This window comes from Apostichopus japonicus, chromosome 8 (genome assembly GCF_037975245.1).
Source record: "Apostichopus japonicus isolate 1M-3 chromosome 8, ASM3797524v1, whole genome shotgun sequence".
Lineage (NCBI taxonomy): Eukaryota > Metazoa > Echinodermata > Holothuroidea > Aspidochirotida > Stichopodidae > Apostichopus > Apostichopus japonicus.
Genome location: NC_092568.1, coordinates 21,368,523 through 21,389,818, shown reverse-complemented (window position 1 = coordinate 21,389,818; position 21,296 = coordinate 21,368,523). Strand labels below are relative to the sequence as shown.

Genomic DNA, 21,296 nt, shown 5'->3' with positions numbered 1-21,296 from the left:
GACTCATTAATGTATTTTTTATCGAGGGGTGAAAAGAAACTGTGGAACTGAAGAGCAAAAAAAAAAAAAAAAGGTTTTACAATATTTTGTGCAATTTCTCTATTGAGATCAAGTGCAACCAGCACTACCATTTGTATTGTCTTACATTTTAACCTGATATCTGTTGCCTATATGTTTTCAGGACTTAAATTCACAGCCCTATAAACTTCCCCCGCAATTCTTGTTATAATACAAAAACCTACACAGTTCATTTCGGTGGCATCACTACTTGGAAACAATGCAACTGACCCATGTTGCCCTGTGTAGGAAGCTTACCCTGGGAATGGATGTGAATGCTATTAGGGTAGATAGAACAAGGTTCTGTGAATTCATTATTGTTTCTAAGATTAGCGTGAAGTTAGTAAATGTCACATGAAATTCCGCCTGATACGATCACAGATTTTCAAAGAACCAGTCGCAGGTTAATTTTAGTCATTTTAAACACATTTGGAATGTATATTTTTAGGTTTTCAAAAATACTAAATGGATTTTTGATTCAAGTTACAGTAGTGACTGTGGTTTCTGGTTAACTTAATAATCATTGTTTTTTGTTTCTCTTGCTAATTTCTAGGGATAGGACAATGAAGGGAGTGTTTGCTCAGTGGTTAACACCGGTGCCTTCCAATCATAAGGTCCCCAGTTCGAGTCACTCGAAGATTAATGTATGTCGTCCAGTTACAAAGTTGCTGAAAATTGACAATTCATAATCATGGACGTTAAATATGAATCTAAGAGACTGACTTAGGTCAGCTTGCGGCTTTGATAAGCCAATGATGGCTTCTTCGTGAGTTCCTGCTTGCAGGAGGATCTTAAAAACATACATACATACAAGGGACAGAGATGCTAGATAAACCGAAATGGCCACAAAGTTTCCAAAACGGTATCCATGCTGTTTTAGAATTACTTTGACAGCTGTTTTTCAGATATTTCTTTACATGCCTGGTGTTCTTAATTTTGTGTAAATTCTTTAAGGGTACGTATGCTTTGATGCCGGCATAAATGGTATCAGCAATGAACTCTGGGCCCAATGTTGGGGTACAATCATTTTGATATGCCCATATCCTTGCCTTATTTTACATTTATCTGGGACATATACATGTCCAATGTTGGGTTACCATCACTTCAATATATGCCCATATCCTTGCCTATTTTGCATTTATCCAGGACTTATACTTGTCCAATGTTGGGGTACCATCACTTCAATATATGCCCATATCCTTGCCTATTTTGCATTTATCCAGGACTTATACTTGTCCAATGTTGGGGTACCATCACTTCAATATATGCCCATATCCTTGCCTATTTTGCATTTATCCAGGACTTATACTTGTCCAATGTTGGGGTACCATCACTTCAATATATGCCCATATCCTTGCCTATTTTGCATTTATCCAGGACTTATACTTGTCCAATGTTGGGGTACCATCACTTCAATATATGCCCATATCCTTGCCTAGTTTGAATTTATCTGGGACTTTAACTTGTCCAATGTTAGGGTACCATAACTTTAATATTTGTCCATATCCTTGCCTAGTTTGCATTTATCTGGGACTTATACATGTCCAATGTTGGGGTACCATCACTTTAATATATGCCCATATCCTTGCCTATTTTGCATTTATCCAGGACTTATACTTGTCCAATGTTGGGGTACCATCACTTCAATATATGCCCATATCCTTGCCTATTTTAAATTTATCTGGGACTTTAACATGTCCAATTTTAGGGCACCATCACTTTAATATTTGTCCATATCCTTGCCTATTTTGAATTAATCTGGGACTTTAACTTGTCCAATGTTGGGGTACAATCACTTTAATATATGCCCATTTCCTTGCCTAGTTTGCATATATCTGGTACTTAAACTTGTCCTGATCAATGAGTCGTTGCTGAAAATTAACAAATACCAACATACAGCAATCCTTTTTGAACCAAGGGATTTAGTAGGTTTATGTCAAGTACATTGCAATATTAACTTGAGCACTATAAGGTACATGGGTGGGAGCATAATAATTTCCCCTCCCCCCTCCCCCACCACTTTCAAACTCAGACATAACTTGAAGAGTTGTTTATAATAGCACAAAACTTGCTTTTAGACCAAATAATAGTCTAAGTATAGTCTAAATATTCCTCGGTCAGATTACACCATTTGACTTTTTTTTTTTCTGAGTGTGAATCTGGAAGTCAGCTTCAACAATACTAGGGCCACCCCCCAACCCCCCCACCCACCCCCACCCCTCCCTCTCCTTTATAAACTTCTGAATCCATTCCATATTGAGTGAACCTGGTGAAAAGTGGAATAATGATATGAAAACTCAGACATATACATTCTAGCAGATCTTTGAGTTGATAGTGATGGAGTTAACCCTTAACAAATATACTTCATTAGCTTGACTAGCCTGAGGTATTTAAAAAAAAAATGAAAAATTGAAGTTTCCCAAGTTGCTGTTAACCATGGTGGTAAATGTAACAGTGGCCAGGTGACAAAAGTTTAAATATCAAATCAACTTTGTTGGTGTTCTGCAGATCTTTCCTTCTACCTTGCCCACCATATGTACAGATCCCACTGACTTTTGGCAACAGAATACTTTAAGCTGGTTGTCGGGACAGATCCACTGACCTTTGGTAATGGAATACTTCTATCTGGTGTTGGTTGAACGATCCACTCCAGTTGACTCATGTTTGAACCCGGATATCAAAAACTGGCGGATATCAAAACCTGGCGTTGAATAGTTTTGGTGTTAGGAGAAGTTGTAGAGTCCCAAAGTCCAATGATGACTGAATGTGGTTAAGCTTAAAAGTGATATATCAAATGTGAATTAGTCTCTAGATTCTTCTCTAGTTTGTTAACGGCATTGAAGACTCGCCCCAAACCGCGTGCCGCGCCCTGAAAAAGTTAACTTTCCGTTCCTTGCAAGTGAAGTTTTCTTCTTGTCGCTACAAAATACAGACAGTAATGAAACGTGATACCTTGTTATCTTTTATTTAGACCTGAGATATCCATCGCTGCTATATACACTGTGTTATGGGTATTGACCGTAGCTGTATGTATTGACTGTACACTAGTGTCTAATTACCGACAGTAGCAAGCTGTGTGTGTTTATTTTCTGGGATCGATGGTGGTGTCTAACAATTCTGTTACACCTCATTCGAAACTTGGTCAGATTACCGTCATGAGTGTGCGGGAGTCTTCACACCCTTTAATAGTCAAATTTGTACTTGTGTATAGGACCTTTAGGCAAATTTGTTAGAATTATGGTCTTTATAATTTGTTAGTTTTTAATGTTGTTGTTGTTATGAGCCACCTCACACTTATTTCAGAACTTGTTGGCAGCTGCATGTACATACTAAACCATGCTTTACCTATAAACTTATAGTCATTGCAACCCTTCTGGAGGTCTGCTATGATGAAGGACAAAGGAGCGAACCTCACTTGTACAGCATAAATAAAGCTTAATAAAAATCTGCTACAGATATACAAGTTACAACATTGTAAGAACAAGAATCCCCTTTATAATGGAGGTCAAATGTCATTTGGAGATGAACAGAGGTCAAAGTTTAACAACCTGGGTAGGTATAGTGCTATTGTTTTGGGTGGAGGTCAAAGGTCATCTGAGGGCAACAGAGAACCAAGTCTATAAAGAAAAGGTAGCCTGTGCCTAAAAATTATAGTTCACTAATCTTTGTATTCTTTTTTTATTGAAAGAAATAAGTTAGTATGCAGTATGCCAATTTTAAATTTTAAAATGGAATGTGATCAGCATGGATTATAAACGAGGTTTAATCAGAGATGTCCTACTGTTCCATCTTTGACAAGTTGTGTACGTAGCTTGGATATACTGCTTTAACGTATGCCATGTAGCTGGTACACTGCCTTTAATAATTCTGGGTTATGACAGCACATTAGTAAACCAGGGCTTAAAGTGACATATAGAAGAGATATTAGCAATTTGCAAAGGTATGATGTTTTCATTAATTTTTTTACATCATTTTGATAGCACTTTTATACAAAATCTAAAAAGAGTTTCTGTGTACATTGTTATATCCGTTTTAGCCCAGTGCAGGGAAACAGTGACATTTTAAACATCTTTGCAGGGTGTGTTTGTCCAACTTCATCATTCCTTTTGTGATTTGTTGAATTAAAAAATTAAAGAGGTTGTGTATTCTGGTATCTGTAACATCTCTCCTGTCAAGTTGGCACGGCAACACCTGGTTGTGGGCAGAATCAACCCAACATGTTTCTTTTTTGTAACCTCTTGCATCCCACTGAATTACAACCCCCTCCCCCTCTTTCATTGATCTCTCCCTTCCCCTACCCCCTTCCTCACCCCTCTCTTTCACCCTTTCCCCTGCACCATATCATCATATGTGCTATACGTTAGGCATGTGTGGCTATCCTAGACGAAATACTCACAATATACTGCTTTTAGATAACATTTATCAGCAGCTTCTTTTCTCACCTAACCTGTTCCATTTGTTTTCTGTCCCGTGGGAATCTTTATGACTGTGTTGGTTGGTTGTGACTTTTTGTAAACAACAAGTCAGTTATCAATAAAGTCAGTATAGGCCTACGTCGAGACATTTTCAACGTATCCGTCCATGGTACTATACAACCCGATGCGTCACACACACAACACAACCTATCTTATCGTTTCACAAATAGAGAATTATACTTTACAATTTACTTTTACGGTCTCCTGTGATACCTTCAATGTACAACTTAATATTTCAAGTTCAAAGTTAGCAATAAGTCAGACACATCAAGATAAGATAAACTTAGTTTACCCAATTCTGGAGAGCTGATAACTTTAGCGTCCATGTTAATGAATAACTCCTCTGTAAGTAAATTATCATCGACGTGGTCCTCCGGTTTACTTTTACGTATGTTCCTCAAGTGTCGATTCAGTCCTGTATAATGCTATAGTTCCAAAGTTACAAGAGAATGATACCAGCCGCTACAGGGCTTTATCTCACAACCGACGTAAATGACCATGAGACATTCGTCGGCTGTGAAATCGTATCTCATTTCATCTGCAATGCTTTCCAACTTTTCTCTTTCATTCCTTCCTCTTTTTTCGTCTCTTTCTTTTTAAAGGCTTCGTAAGGAGAGTCAATAAAAAAAAGCTTTAAATTTTTGCAAAAGCTTCCTCAAAAACAAATGAATCCCCAGCAAACACAACATCGGTTCTCAGTGATTCATACATGTATTAAACCTATTGTTTTTTTGTTTTTTATCCTTTTGTAAAAAGATAAAAGTCAATTTGAGAACTCTAATAATTACTATCTAATTAATTTCTTTTCTCCAGTTTTGTTAAATCTTATATGATAAATTCTGCTTGCTGTTCTCCAAAACCCTATTGCTTAAATTTAATCGAACCAACGGAGGCATTACTTTGATGCATTTGCCTCTCCCCTTTGCCCATAAATTCCCACTCATAATGGAACTCAATCAGTACAATGAAAATACATATGCTCTCCAAAAAAGTGTAGAAATTAGTAGGATACTTTTGCCCCCTCCCCCCTCCAAACATCCAACGAAGTAAAAGAACAGTAAATTTGTCTTTCTCCTCCCCTCTCCCCCTCCCCCCCCCCCGCCTCTCCCATCCTTCTCTTCTCATCCTTGAAAGGTTTTGCTCCTGGCATCACATCAATACAACCCTGGCATTAGACCCTGACGACACTGTTGCTTTGTATATAGAGGGGTAAACAACCCTTGGGAGAATTGTAAACCCATGCATAAATTGCATTACTGGATAATTAGTACATGTATTTTGTTATTAGTAGATGCACGTCCTATTCTTTCCATGCATAAATAGTTCAGATTAAAGGCATCCACGAAATTGAAGAATAGTGTAGAACTTAAATTCACTCTCTTTTACATATATCAATGTTTGATTTTGTGTTTTCTAAATTTGAGTTGATATTTCAATTTAGAGTAAGTACTGTTAAATATTAAAAAGTTATGAACTTTGATTAAACCTTTAATGTCTATACATTCCTGCTAAAAGGGAAACACGGAAGCATAAGTTCTCATCACGCCTTTGTTCACAATGATGTGGATCGAGGAAGCATGCTCGGCTGTGTACAATTTTGGATGGCAATTTTCATTGTCCGATCGCCTTTATAATGTTTACAATGTTCAAATGTTCACAATGATGTGGATTGAGGAAGCGTGCTCAGCCGTTTACAAATTTGGATGGCAATTTTCATTGTCTGATCGCCTTTATAATGTTTATTCGTTAATAGCAGCGATTATTAACACTAGAGTGAGTTATTATCCTTACTTTCAGTTTTCGTTGCACATTGTATTTATCTTTCTCTTCATCGTATCTGTCCATCTGTGTCGCTCTCGTCGGCCAAACTTAACCGAAAGCAGATCTGTCTAAGTACTATGGATATACTCCCACAATGAAAATAGCTGCTGCTGCAGAGCTCTAACAATAGTGTATTGTCATGTTAATTCATTTCACGGCATTGTTCTGGATCCTGCAACTAAATGTGCATCATTTATAAATCTTCCCACACGAATCTACTCTTTGCCTCTCCCCCATCCAGTGTTTAATATGATTGTGGGTTTGGCGAAAAATAACAATCTGCATCGGAAACGTATAAACGTACGCTCATGAGTAAATAGTGGATTTATGGTAGGTATACAAATTGGCATAATCCTAGAGATTAGTAGGTTTAACATAGAAAATGTGTGGATGAAATAAATAAGGGGCGTTTGTTATCACATCCTGATTGATCCGTCCGCTTATTTAGGGAGAACCGTCGTGTGAGTGGGCGACACACTCGCACGAGGGTAGATGAGGGTGGAGGTGGGCTGTGACCGTGCGGGGTAATTTCCCAACTTTTGTCTCGCTTTATCAGAATTGAAGGAATATTTAACAGATTTGCCGAAGTTCAGTCTGAAAAAGGGTTTCTTCGTATGATATCATCCCGGTATGAAATTACCTAAGAGGAGGGAGATTTTTCCATTTCACTTGACAACTTTTATAAATCCTGTTGACTGTTCGAACCTTCAGCTCGGAATAAGTCGGGAATTGATCGAATTAATACATTCTCCCAGATTTTCCACACCCAGTCAAATTTAAGGAGATGAAATTAATACTAGTTAACTTCTTTCATTTGTCACCCTGCATGCAGACACGTTTCACATTAGTATATTATTTATACCATTCTTAATAGCCAATTGAAGAAATTAACATGATTCAAGTTGTACTTTATTTCTTACTTTTATTTCTTGTTCTGTTTATTTTCATTTTAAATCTTTTGATAAACATGATACAGACAATATCGATTGATTCTCAGTTGATTTTTATAGGACGTCAAAATACAATGGAACTACTAGAGCCATACACACACACATATGCAGTCTAAGCAAAAACCACAGACAAGAACTACAAAAGGAGACAGTTGAAACACAATCATAAAATATTATTTAGTGAAACTCCTAAATAATAAATGTAGCATTTCCACGACTTTCTTTTCAATTTTTAATCATTAGCATTTTTTTTTGAATTCTAGCAAGTTTGACTAGATATCACCTATTGTGCGAGTACAACTGCTTGTCATGTTGTCTTCTCATTCATCAAGGGCGTAGGAACCGGGGGTGGGCTGGGGGGCGCCAGCCCCCAGTGAAAAATATGGGGGGCGGAAGTATCATTCGGCCCCCCGCTTTACCATTGAAATAATTGGTTGATGCACACAAGGGAATGCTAAAAATAAGAGCTGAAAATCTCCTTATCTTTTCAGGCTCTCACATAATTCTTCAACAAATTTAAAGTTCAGTTTCTCTTTATTAGCCAGATAGTTATTAGACATTTTCAGCAAGTTGTTTGTCAAGGAATCACAGAGCCGCTTAGATTTAAGGTTTATTATTATTTAGAGGTCATCCATTTACTGACTCGCTATATCAAAGCTATTTATTCCTTTCTATTGTGCTATTCTTCTTCTCTCCTTTACTTTTTTCTTTCTTCTCACCCCCCCTTCTCCCTCCCCCCCATTCTTTTGTTTTCTTTTTCTTTAAAAGAGGGAATTCCTGTCACTGCAGACAATAATTTCAGCAGTACACTCCTTGTCAGACACACTGCTGGAACATCCTTGGTCTGTAATCTCCTTATTATCAGGTGGATTTGACCAAAAGATGATAGCCCTCAGATACAAAAAAAAAAAAAGTTGTTGAATCGTGGGTAAAAAAAAAAACCTTGGGAACAGGTCTTATTTTGAAAGAGTTGCTGTGAGTGGTGTTAGTGTCATTCTTTACAGTAGTTTACTACAGTAGTTTCCTTGTTTACCTTTCTCATCAGGTAAAACCAGAAAAGTATCCGTTCTCTTCTTATTCTCCTTTACTATTTGATTTTGACACTTGGAATCTATGCGTTGCTGATTGCGTGCAAGTAATGCCTCTTGGCTTAATAAACATGATAAACTCAAAAAGATACATTGGATGGATTCATTTCATATACTCGGTATGTAACTTCCATCTTACACAAGAATCCTATCAGTTGTTGTCGAGTTCAAAGGTCACAGGAGGTCACCAGAGGTCAAAGTTTTTGTTAGCGTGATAATGCCGCCCGCCATTTGAAGTACTTCATGCACAATATCTTGATTTATCTTGTAAAGGAAATTTTTATTTCATGGAGGTCATAGTTCATTGGCAGTGAATAAAGCTCACAATCTGAAAACCATGTTAAATACAATAACTCCAAGAAGATAGACTTGGACAAAGCTCATATGCAACATGTGCTCCAACATTAAATGAGTGAAAGAACCCATATGTTTTTAGGGTTATTTTTCTCTTGTTTTTATAGTGGTCAAAGTTCCTTTGAGGGCCAAAAAATGGCAAATTCTGAAAACATTATAAACCAAATAACTCCAAATTACAAGCGTGGATTTGCGTCGTACTTGTCTTGTGGATCCACTTTGAATAGTAAGTACGGGGATTCTATCAGTTGTTGTAGAGGTCAAATCTCATTTGACCTCATCATAGGTCACAGTCTGAAAACTGAATAAATATGATAACTCAACTTTGTACAAGTTTGGTATGTCACTTTCCTTATGTATGTGCAAGTTTATTGCTTTCTGTAAAGGTCAACGGTCATTTGAGGTCAACAGAAGTCAATGTCTGAAAACAAAATCAACGTAATAACTAAAATATGTATACGGTTAGATGAGTCTGTCTTCAATAAGTAGATTCACTTAAAATAACTGAATCAAAGAATCCTGAATTTGTTTGTGTTAGGGCAAAGGTAATCTGAAGTCACCAGAGGTCAAACTCAATTAAGTACAGCTTGGATGACATTCATAGTTAATCTATATTTTTACTGTGAAAGGCAAAGGTCAGTTGAGGTTAACAAATGTCAATAATGTAAAAAAGCCTTGTAAACTGAGATCCACATGTGCTTATATAAGAACCCCATGTGTCAGTGAATCATTTATTTATCCCAGCTAGCTTTCTGGTTATCTTTCTTTTCATTTTGTCCTATTTGTTCTTGTTTATCTTTCAAAGGACTTCTAACTTGGACACTTTCTTTACGGTAGATTATAACACATCTAATTGCACTTTCTTTGAATCTCTGTTGAAATCAACCAGGGTTGGAGGACTCAGAACCGGACTTGCAGACTTGAGTCCGAACATGAGTCCAATTTTTTGTGACTCGGACGGACTTGGCGCAGAGACGGACTTGACTCAGACCCGGCACCAACTGGACTCATAGGCCGATTCCATAATTACACGCATGACTGCCATGACAAAAGAAAACAACCACCCTTTCCCACCTAGCTCTTAATCCCTTAAATCTCATTTATGTTGATGAAATACCTTTTTTTCCTGATAATGTCTTTAACTTCTTTGTTGGGGGAGTTTCCCCTAAACTGTGAGTCCTTTTCTTGAAGTATACATGTTCCAGATATCAAAATTAGGTTCATACGGTCAGTAATTACACTGGTCCTCTCCGAGATAATCTACCTCCTTCCTTGTTTCCCACTTGAGAGGAAGTCATTAACCTAATCCAGTCCCTGCCACTGAAAGTTCAAGCAAATGAAAATGCTCATTAAAGAGTAAAATGAACTCAACAGGATAGGGCTAGGGTCAACTTGGAAAAGTCTTTGGCAACCGTTCTTTTTATAGGCCCCCCTTTTGTTTTTTATTTTGAAAAAATTCAGGCATGTTATGTTGAAGGAGTTAATTTTTTTATCTAAGTTATTTATATCCTTTTTTCCTCGTCAGAAACAATATAATTAATGAAATAGTGTTACCTCGTATGTCTCGATGAGCTCCAGAACGGAAACAGTAGGAAATACCTCGCAGTACCAAGGGCACGAATTCTATCGATGGTATTCAGAGATAACTTCAATTATGCTAATGGTTGCACTCTTTCAGTAACTGTTGGTGCAGTTTTTGGTTTAGTATGGGTGCGTGCATGTGTCTTAACATTTCAAATGAACTAAAGCTGTTCAATAATTCCTAAAAGTCATTTAGCATAACAAGAAATAATATTAAATTGGTAGAGATGATGGGTTGAAAACTAAAGCCACGATGGCAGTTTTTTTGTAGTCTGAGGGGTGGGGAAGCGGGTGGGGGTCGACTGGAAACGGTAAGAAGAGCAGGAAGATAAAGATAGGTATAGATAAGAGATTTGGGGGATGAAGTCCCTCTTCAGATTCCTCCATTTATTTTAAGTGTAACTATAAGGTATGTGAAGTGTTGCTCTCATGTCTTCAGTAACAATAGTTCATTTTTACATCTAGGCAAGGGGCTTGAAGGATTTTTCTCAGCATCTTATTCGCTGTAAAAAAAATATTCAAAATAAGGCCATAACAAATGAATGGAAGAATTTGACCAGGGAAAATACTGGTTTTGATCCGATTCTGTGAAAGAGACAGCGATAATAAAATGCTTTGCTATCCATCCCCTCTATGTACATGTACTGCATGGGTAGGTCATCAGTGTATTCGGATTGCGATGTATCCCTATTTGAGTTCATCCCAAACTATTGGATGCAACTTGTATAAAAAAAACACTTTCCCCCTCACCCCCTCCCTCACCTTAACCCCCCCCCAAAAAAAAAATAACAGTTTTATGACATCAGGCCTGTTGGCTTCAAGTTCACGTTTGATTAAAAAAAAAAAAACTCAAATGTCGATTGTTTATCATCAGACGAGGATGTAGAAATTGAATTTTAAATTTCAATTGCTATAAGATTCATAGATCCTCAATGTTATAGTTTTACTTTCTGTTACTATGGGTAACAAGATTTAAGTGTGTGTTGCACTGTTTTAAAAATGGTGTATTATTTATCTTTATTATTGTTATGATTATTTTTATGTTTAGAGTATGTTTCTGTTTCATGCAGAAATAGATTTATCCCATACTATATCCTCACAGCTTATTAGAAGGGTTTGGGGGGGGGGCGAGGGAAGAGATGTCAATTTACTGTATAGTTCCTTTATATCCTGGACCAGGCCCGACAAGACGTGGACCACAGGTGCTACAGGGTCGATTAGGGACAATATAAGACTTTCATAATATACTTAATGAAAAGGGGCCCCAAATGAAAAACAATTTCCCCTTGGGACCCTGTCAAAGTCCCTGTCCTTTAGTTACCTGAACATGTTAAATTTATTAACCAGTACTGATGTCTGTCAGCAACAATATATTACTCTGAAGTAGTTAGTAAGTTGAAAGTCATCTCCTAAAAGTTTCTTTGGGACACTTTCACTTTTATTCAGGACATGTTTTTGAAACTAATCCAGCTTTTTCACTGTTATTATTCAGGGTGCGAATGTTTCTACCAATCACCCCCCCCCCCCTGCAGGAAAGGTACCGTTCAAAACCACAGTAATTGAATACTGCCTAGAAAGCTGATTGTATCTCTGCAGGAAATCCTCAACGATCCAACTCTCTGACTATACTTTGTTCAAATGCGCTGTTAATTCCATTAACTTCCTCCAACTCGCTATAGCTGCGATCTGCCTTTAACCTTATATCTCATTTGCACTGGTAATCTCTCGGACTGAAGTCACTGCGGACTTCAGATGTCCTCTTCGGTTACTGTATCGTTTCCTCTGAACCAACGACGGAAAGGAACGTGATACAACAATAGTTTCACAACATGTTTTTCCGGAGTATTCCATGAGTTACGATTAGTTTGTTTTCCCACCAATGGAATCCAGATGTTACTATACATTAAGAGCAAAGCAAGCATGAATTAATCAAGAACCGCACAGCCTAGGCTGTTGAACTTGGCTTAATCCCTGGTATCATAACCATTTAGAAAGGGGATCGGTTCTATACTTATGCAATTTCAATAAAACCGTAAGAATGAAAGTAGCTTGTTTACAAACATGACACTTCCCACCCACCGTGGTCACTCTAGAACTGAGTACAACGGTCACAGAAATATCAGCTAAAATTATCACTACCGTGCTAGTAGTAGAGCTTTTTGCAATCGTTGATTTAATACAATAACTTCATTTGGAGTTCATTATTTGCCAATGCAGTCAAACCTGGATTATCAGAACATGTTTGGTTGATCGATTGATCGAGACCAGAGGTAGTCTAGATGTGGCAAAAAATCTGGATAATGAAACTCGGTATACTTATGGTCTAGTTAAACCATCTTTCGTGTCCATACACGGCATAATATGTGTTTTAGTGATATTGTGAATATGGGGCAAAAGTTTACATGCCTACAGTCATAGCTTGGATATTAAGTTAAAAATAAGTTGCCAAGGGTACTTAATGTGACATATTTTTATCTCATTTGGCAAGATTTATAACACCTGTGTACGATCTGTATGTTGGTCTTTAAAGTAATTAGCTATTTGGCATATTGCTTGATATCTTTACTCCTTCCTGTAATTATATGAAGCAATATTCCACTTGCGTCCAAGTTTCTCTGTACATATCATTCATGCATTGAATGACACCGGGTCGCAACTCTGACTGAGGTCGCCACTTCCTAAGGCATTCAAACGCTCTGGAATTCAACATTGTAGGAGTCTGGCTGGAGTCATCCAAGCCTCAGCCAACACCTGGTCAAACTGGTCAGGTCTAAGTCTGTGTAACCTTCTGTCTCCAGTTTTTTATTCCTTCCTGAAAGCAATGGGGAATCTTTGCATTGGAGATAAATAAATACCTTGTAAACATCTGATAACTTTAATAGCAAGTCTTGGATGAAGATCATGCATAGTTCATATGTTTCCCACATTAGCTAGTACCAGAACCTATTGTTTTTTTTCTTGGAGGTCAAAGGTCATTTGGGGTCACCAGAGATTTTTAAAGTAATTATAGCTTGGATGAACTTCATTTGTGATATGGATATAGATCCACCCTTAGTACAAGTACAATATCTTTATAGTTTTATGTGGAGGTCAAGGGTCATTAAGGTCACCAGAGGTCCCAAGTGAAAAGCTTGTAAATTAATTTCAGTGATGAAGATCCACCTTGCTACTGAGTACCAGAACTCTATTATTAACAGGAGGTCAAAGGTCGGTTTGCAGTTGTAAGAAAAAAACTTACCAGTGTGCAGTGCTGGTTTCCTGCTTCTTCTTCTCAACTACTTCTACTTTTTTTTTTTTTTCCTTTTTTCTTTCTAAATCAGAGAACAACAAAAATGTTTCTGCCTTTCCAATGACCAATTCTACCTAACTCAAAGAATCTGTGATGTTTTGTGCCTTCTTTCTTCTCTTCGTTTTTTTGTAGAGGTATTAAATAGTACAAGGGTGCTGAATGACGGACTAATGTGATCCTTTTATCACATCATGTGCTGCTACCTTATTAAAGTCTATTATAAACATCCTGAATACCCGGACACCTTGAAACTGTTATCCAAATCACCTTCAAGAGTTGCTGCCAATATACCGAGTAGTAGTATACTATAGGTACTTGCCACCTTCAATAAGAAATCCTCCTGATTTCAGATTTACACTCAGAAATCCTCTCAATTGTCCATCGACCTCGTCTTAAATGGTCCATGGCTTCCTTTTTGTCTTTCCTTCTTTAAGTTTCCTTTCTTTTTTTTCTTTCCTTTTTTTGTATTCTTTTTTTGGTGTGTGCGTGTGTATAAGCTTCTCTTTTCTCTGGTTCTTTTTCTGTACGTTTTGTTCTCTCTTTAGTTTTTCGGGAAACATTCAACATTGCAGAGTGTGAACTTTCAAGGATAATATATCTATAGAATGTGCCCCAAAAATAGGGTCTGTTGGCCGACCTTTGTGGGAACTTGTGAGAATAGGAGCTATGCGGAGGGAATGTGTCAATAGGTACCTGCATCGCCTGGCTCAGTGTGTGCTTGATAAATGCCTTGTGATGTCGACAATAACGCCCAGGTTTTGTTTACATCTTACGAACATGAATATGTTTAAATCTAGTATTGCATGCCGGGGGGAGGGGGGTCAATTGGGGACATAAATTGCTAACAAACAGCCCAGTGATCCACCTGGCAACTCTGGTGCCTTGAAACGAGGGGCACTTTGTGCCTTAGATGTAACTAGCACCTTTTGCGTACAGGAGGAATTGAGGGCCTTCGATCGGGGCAGTGCACGGCCGTCTAGAGCCATTAAGCTGGTATCCGAGTCACCATGGTTGGCTGTTATTTACTAGCCGTACATATCTACGTGGACTTCTTGAATATTAAGTTCATTACTTACTGAGCCTTTCAAGGAAACAGGCGATACTGTATGCCTCAGACACATCTAGCACCTCTCGCGACCAATAGGAAATGGGGAGGGTGTGGATATCTCAACCTGGTGTGACATCAGGCGCCTCGCACCCAATAGGCCAATGCCACTCTACTACATGCAATCATAGTAATGAATTGTTACTGTCCAGCCATAAATGTACCTCTCCCCCCCTCCCCCCATCCCCATTCCACTGTTTAACGCTGAATTTGTTTGACTTGTGGTGATGATAGCAACTTGTCAATAGATAACCTTTCAGTCATGAAATATTAATAAAATTTACAGCTTTGAACCATATGGGGAAAAAAAGGTATCTTCTAACCAATATTATGGTCCCTCTTCTTTACCAACTACCCTCTCACCCCCATCCCTAACTTCCCCTCTTCCACCCCTCCCTTCCCCTACCACTGCCTCCACCGATTGTAAAGAGGCTCTATTCTTAACATAAGAACACGCCATAGGTTAAGCACGTCTTGATTTTCATGCTAACCTAGATACTTTATTTGTTTATTGCAGAGGATTTCAGTTGGTAGGATGCAATGACTGTAATTACATATCAAACTTCCCGTCATTAAATCGTAAAATCGGTATTGTTCAAGCAAGCCAAGTATATGTTCCCATGATATTGGTGTGGGAAAGGTCAATCCATCTTTACATGAAACACTATAATTTACAATTTACAGTCAGGAATGATTTAGTCATAATTTCTCAAATATCTGTGGTGTTTTTTTAGTTGTTTTGGGGGAATCGTTCATCATAAAGATCTCTGTCACATGATGATGTTTGGGTTGGTGTCGTCCTCCCCCTTTGACATGTGTCTAATTTGAAGCAACTTTATTAGATGCAGTTCCTGTCATATATCCTATTTAATATAGATGGCATCATTACATGACTTAAAACAGGAATGGAATCCAATGCAAAATGCAGCAATGAAGGATCATCAGAATTACCCTCAATCCTTCTGCTTCTTTTGTTGCTTACCCCCTCCCACCCCTACCCCCTCCTCTCACCCCCTCCCACAAATAAAGGAATATCAGAATAACCCTCAATTCTTCTACTTCTTTTGTTGCTTACTCCCCTCACACCCCCCCAACTCCCACCCCCTCCCTCCCACAATAAATGATCATCAGAATAACCCTCAATCCTTCTGCTTCTTTTGTTGCTTACTCCCCTCCCCCCTCCCTCCCATCCCCTCCCACAATAAAGGATCATAACCCTCAATCCTTCTGCATCTTTTGTTACTTACTCCCCTCCCAACCCCTCCCACACCCCTCCCTTCCACTCCTCCCTCTACCCCACTCCCTCCCTTTTGTTCTTTTTCATTTTCTTTAGGGAGTCAGAATTTGCATATTAAAGTCCCTCTGAAACCTTCTCTCTGGTTGCCTTTCACATCAACGACAGGGTTTCGTTTTGGTACTCTCATACTTGTTAGTGGTAGTGATGCAGGAAAAACTTCATTTTTTTTATTTTTGGTAAAATATTAATTGGTTATTGGCTTTCTGGACAAATTTGCACAATGACTTCATTGACTTGATTGACTTCAAGTACTGAATATTCTTGTTGAAAATTGTCACTATGCATGATCATTCCCGATTTCTTAAATGTCAGAAATTCAAACCATGTAAAATAAATTGAGAGAACTTTTAAATAATCTACTGTCTGTGTGTATAACTAATTCACTCACTGACTGAGCTAACCGTATGTCTTTTTGTATGACCAGCAATGTGTAATAGCGCCATCACATTGATAAAGTTTCACAGTTACTCTTCTTCCCATTTGGTCTATTGACTTTGTCTGTAACGTTGTCTGATATGTTTGTTAGACTGGTGGTCCCTGATGCAGACAAATAAAGCAGACAAAAAGGAGCGTAAATATTTGTGGACAATATGGCGCTATAGGCTCTTCCCACCCATCCCTCCCCCCCCCCTTCCTCTCCATCTTAGTCATGCAGTAATATGGAATGTCATGAGACTGTTATTATACATTCTATATTTGTATCACCTCAGTAACTTTCATCTTTTGTGCAGAAATTGAGTTAATTGAGGCAATGGTTTCTGTTAACAGATTCAACTTAGGCAACTGATATCAAATCGAGAATGTCGGAGGATTGTTGAAATGCATCTTCTTTACTACGAGTATCCTGCAAACCAGGTCCGCCGTGGCATCGTAGCAGGGACGGGGAGGGGTGTGGAGTGATAGGGAAGTGACAGGGAAGGATTATTAAGCAGAAATGGAGGGGGAGGAGGGAGCTGTGACGAAAGAGAATCTTTCAAAGATATTGTATTTTACAGCTGGAAAAAAAAAACAAGAAGTTCTTAGCTATCTGTCCCAATACACACTATTCTTCATTGACTTCCTTGGCAGTTGTCTTTTAAGTAGGAATGTGAAAGATGTCAGGTAGTTTTTTTTTTTTTAACTTTTCATTGCGCTAAATATAGTCATGCAAGTATATATATATATATATATATATATATATATAGATATATATATTTAGATATATATATATACATATATATATATAGATATATATAAATATAGATATATATATATATATATAGATATATATAAATATAGATGTATATATATATATATAGATATATATATATATATATGCATCTACCCAAATGTGTTATTTGCTCGATTCTTGTCTATTCTTAAACAAGTCATGTAGTAATCTCTCCTTTAAAACAGGATGTAATGTTGAAACCCTTTATGATTTTGCCACATTGTTTTAGTCATTCGCCAGGGACTCCATTAACTTACCTGATGAAATTCCCATTTCCAATTTACCAAATTAAGGCACTCCAAAAGCCCATAATTGAGGTATTTGAATTCTGTTTTCCCTTCAGTGATCTGATTAAGGAGATAGGGTTTGTTGTGATATCTGCAACTCGTACCTGGTTTTCATAATCGTGTTGTCATTTCAAACTCTTGTGACTTTCTAAAAAACTGTTTCAGATGTAAACATCACATGGTTCAACAGTCAGAAGTGCTTTGAAAATAGTCGAGTAAAATACTTTGATAAGATTGATTGATGGGAGGAGTAAGACCTCAAAATTCTGGCTGTTTCCTGGCTAAATTATGCCAGTAGAATTTGCCATCTGCCAGTAGATAAAAAGACTGAAGGAAGACTACTTTCTGCCAGTAGACGTTAGGAACTGAAGCACTTGGTTAATAATCACCAGTCTCGGCATCGGCACGGTGTCCGTACCTGTTAAACATAAGTCCCGTATAAACTTGCTTAATATGAGCAGATATATTGGGCTGTTCTCAAAAGCCTGATGGGGGGTTCAGTAATTCAGAAAAATAGCCAGTGAAAACTAGATATTTAGCCAGTAGATTTTGTTGAAGCACTGGCATATTTTTTACCAAGTGGCTACAGTTGTGAAATTCTAGGCCTGGGTATCGACACCAGTGTTTTGGATTGAATTTTTCGTTCGCTCCATCTCGGCAAATTAATCGGCCAACAGTTCGGTAAAGAAAAGTGCAAGGTCATGATTGTGTGATTACCTAGCATTTCAATAGCGTCAAAGTAATGATTGATCAGACAGTCAAGATTAGGATAGCTAATTAGGCTTTGACTTAGACAATTGACTATTAAAGTGAAGGGATATGAATCGAGGGTGACAGGATATACTTGTTGTATTATGAACAGCAGTGACCATAATAAAATATATACTTCCTGCTACTTAGTCTCTCAGATACGTGTGCATACTATGCCCTATAGGCACAGGACAGAGAATGTACGTATGTTTGAACAGATCCATCCGGGCCACTGGAGCTCCGATAGCTGGGGTTTACAGAACAAGCAAGTCTGTGTTGACTTGTTGATAAAACCAAACTTTAAGACGGTCATTCTTTGCAAAAGGGCTAATTCCTGTGTAAAAAGAGGAACCTTGTCGTAGTAACTTGTTTGCAGGGAACCCGAATCCCAGAAAACTGAAGTAGTTCAATGGATCCGTCATCGTTATCTGTACGTGTTTAGAATGGAATACATAATCCGGTTTAATTCCATCCCTCACTGAATGGTTGCTGAACATTGAGTTGGACGGTATGCTTCGACAAATGTCGCTGTTTGTCAGTGGCCGGAACTATGGGAAGCTATCGAAGTGTAGGGGGGAAGGAGAGGGGTTCAGACAACTGGTGGGGTCTGGGATCTTCACCAGAAAACAGATGAAACTTGGAGAAGAAACTTAAATATATTAGGTGAATTATGAAACAGAAGAAAAGTTTATCTGATTGTCTGGCACTCCTTTTGCGTTAACGAAGGATCCAGCTGAATAATTTAGCACTACCATGGAGTGACATCCCTAGTTGAAAAAGGGAGGGGTAGCAGCCCCTCTAACCATAGCTCCATGCTCTAACACACACCCCTCCACCCAACGGCTTTGTTCATATCCATGAATGGATGACCCTGCAAGAAGGCTACTCTTTGAAGCTAGATATGGTATGATCATTATGTCTTATTATCACTCCTGGCTCAAAGAAGGTTAATGCAGGCTAACATTCTATTATAGACAAAGAATGGTGTATTTCAATGTTTTGCGCTTGCTTCTTAACATGATTCCCAGAGATCTGTCTGTGTAAAGAAAAGGTGTGAGGTTCTGCTTCAACTCCCTCTGGCAATAATCTTCATCCTTTCCTCTCCAACTCCAAAATATTTTTTGAATTTAATCACTCCCAAGGTTGCCTCCTCTTTTTTAGGGTTAATAATATAATTGATCACCTTTTACCGAAAAAAAAAAAAAAGAAGATAAGGAACAACAACATATTAACTGGCTGTGTGATGTCCCAAGGCCAACTGGTAGGAGAAAGTTTGATCAGAAAACATTCATAATGGAGGAGAGGATTTAGTCCCGCCTTTTTTATTTGAGGGATGCCCTTGAGAAATCTAAACAAGGTCTCCAGGAGAAATTTAAGTTTTGTGACCACTTTTTTTTTCCTTTTTTTTTTTTGTACAATTCTTTCGAGTACTGAGGCAGTTGTTGACCTTGCCAATGTTTGATGTTTTACAATTGTTGATATAAATTATTCTAGCCTCATGAGGGCCTTAAACATCCAAATTGTCTGTTCTTCGAGGTTTTCTACCAAGTTTTATTCTGAAAGCAAGGAATGTGTTGATTAAGAGTAAAATGTTTGGCTTTTGTTATCATGCTGGTGAGACGTCTCCACATGCTTGCTTGCAGGCGGTTCCCTGTGTCCAGCATTTTCTCCTCACAGTGAAATGATTTCCATATCAACAGTGTTTGCAGGGACAGATCCAGTAATTAAAAAGCATTGAAGACTCGCCCCAAACAGCGTGCCGCGCTCTGAAAAAGTTAACTTTCCGTTGCTTGCAAATGAGGTTTTCTTCTTGTCGCTATAAAATGCAGACAGTAATGAAATGTGATACCTTGTTATCTTTTATTTAGACCTGAGATGTCCATCGCTGCTATGTACACTGTGCTTGTGGGTATTGACCGTAGCTGTATGTATAGACTGTACACTAGTGTTTAATTACCGACGGTAGCAAGCTGTGTGAATATTTTCTGGGATCGATGGTGGTGTCAAACACTTCTGTTACACCTCATTCTAAACTAGGTCAGATTACCGGCATGAGACGTTTCTTTGTGCGCGAGTCTTCACACCCTTTGAGGATGGGAGAGTGGTCATGGGATCATTAAAGCTGACTCGCATGAAGGGAATCTGAGGGGGTCTTCCCCTAAAAACTTCAACAAATTGGTTCAATATAAGGTATACACAGGCTACAAATTTGTTCCATAATTATGTCTACACACAAGAGTTTTCTAATGATTAGTTTTATTTTATGTGTGAGATTGAAAAAGAAACATTCCCTAGCCTCCCCCTCCCAACCCTGGTTGCATGTCTGCTATAGCCTTTATCTGAACACAATGATTATCAAGACCTGCATTTTGCTGTTGGATTTGTCAAAATTTGATGATACAATAATTGTACCGTAAAGTCTACCAAAAGTTTCAACTGACTGAAACTATGAAAAAATTAAAACGTAAAACTTGAAGGTTTGATGAAGCTACGTACGTAATATATATATTAATATGAAATTAATCATTTCTAATCATGCCATTTTTGTGTTCTAAGGTAATAAATGGTGTCACATACTTTTTAATCTGTCTTCCTTTAACAGTTGAAAATGATAACTTACCAACACCAGATTGTAGCTTCAAGACCTATAAGCAGTAAAGCCTAGGATGATTTCATTTTAAAAAAATAAAAATATGCCATCAAAACCGAGTCAAGATGCATGCTTAGCAAAGTAAGAATAAGCAAGTAGAAAATACAGACAGATTGTTTACATCTTTTAGGACTGGGTTTAGAAGGTATAATTAATAGGAATTTTGTTTTCTCATAATTAGAACATTATTTTTTTCACTTATGTATTAAAAATGGAGAATGTGTTAATTTAAATTTAATATTTGAAGCCATGCAAATAGCTGCTGCTTTAATTAATGTGTATTCATCAAACAGAATATGTCTTTATTCTTCTGTCTGAATAGCAAGCTATTTAAGCATGTGTGGGAGTCTGTGTGTTTGTGTTTGCTACTGTGCTTTTGTTT

At 37.9% G+C, this 21,296-nt stretch overlaps 1 protein-coding gene across 9 annotated transcripts in view; it reads left to right on the top strand.

Annotated features, from left to right (window-relative positions):
• LOC139971031 (DNA repair protein RAD51 homolog 2-like) overlaps positions 1–21,296 on the top strand; it is a 278,473-nt gene that overhangs the window by 210,853 nt on the left and 46,324 nt on the right. Inside the window, exon 13 of one of the 9 annotated variants that reach the window (XR_011794287.1) lies at positions 611–6,305. The exons of the other annotated variants lie outside the window; for them this stretch is intronic. The gene's annotated coding sequence lies outside the window, so the exon portion shown is untranslated. The remainder of the gene's footprint in view (positions 1–610; positions 6,306–21,296) is intronic. 9 annotated transcript variants of the gene reach the window in all.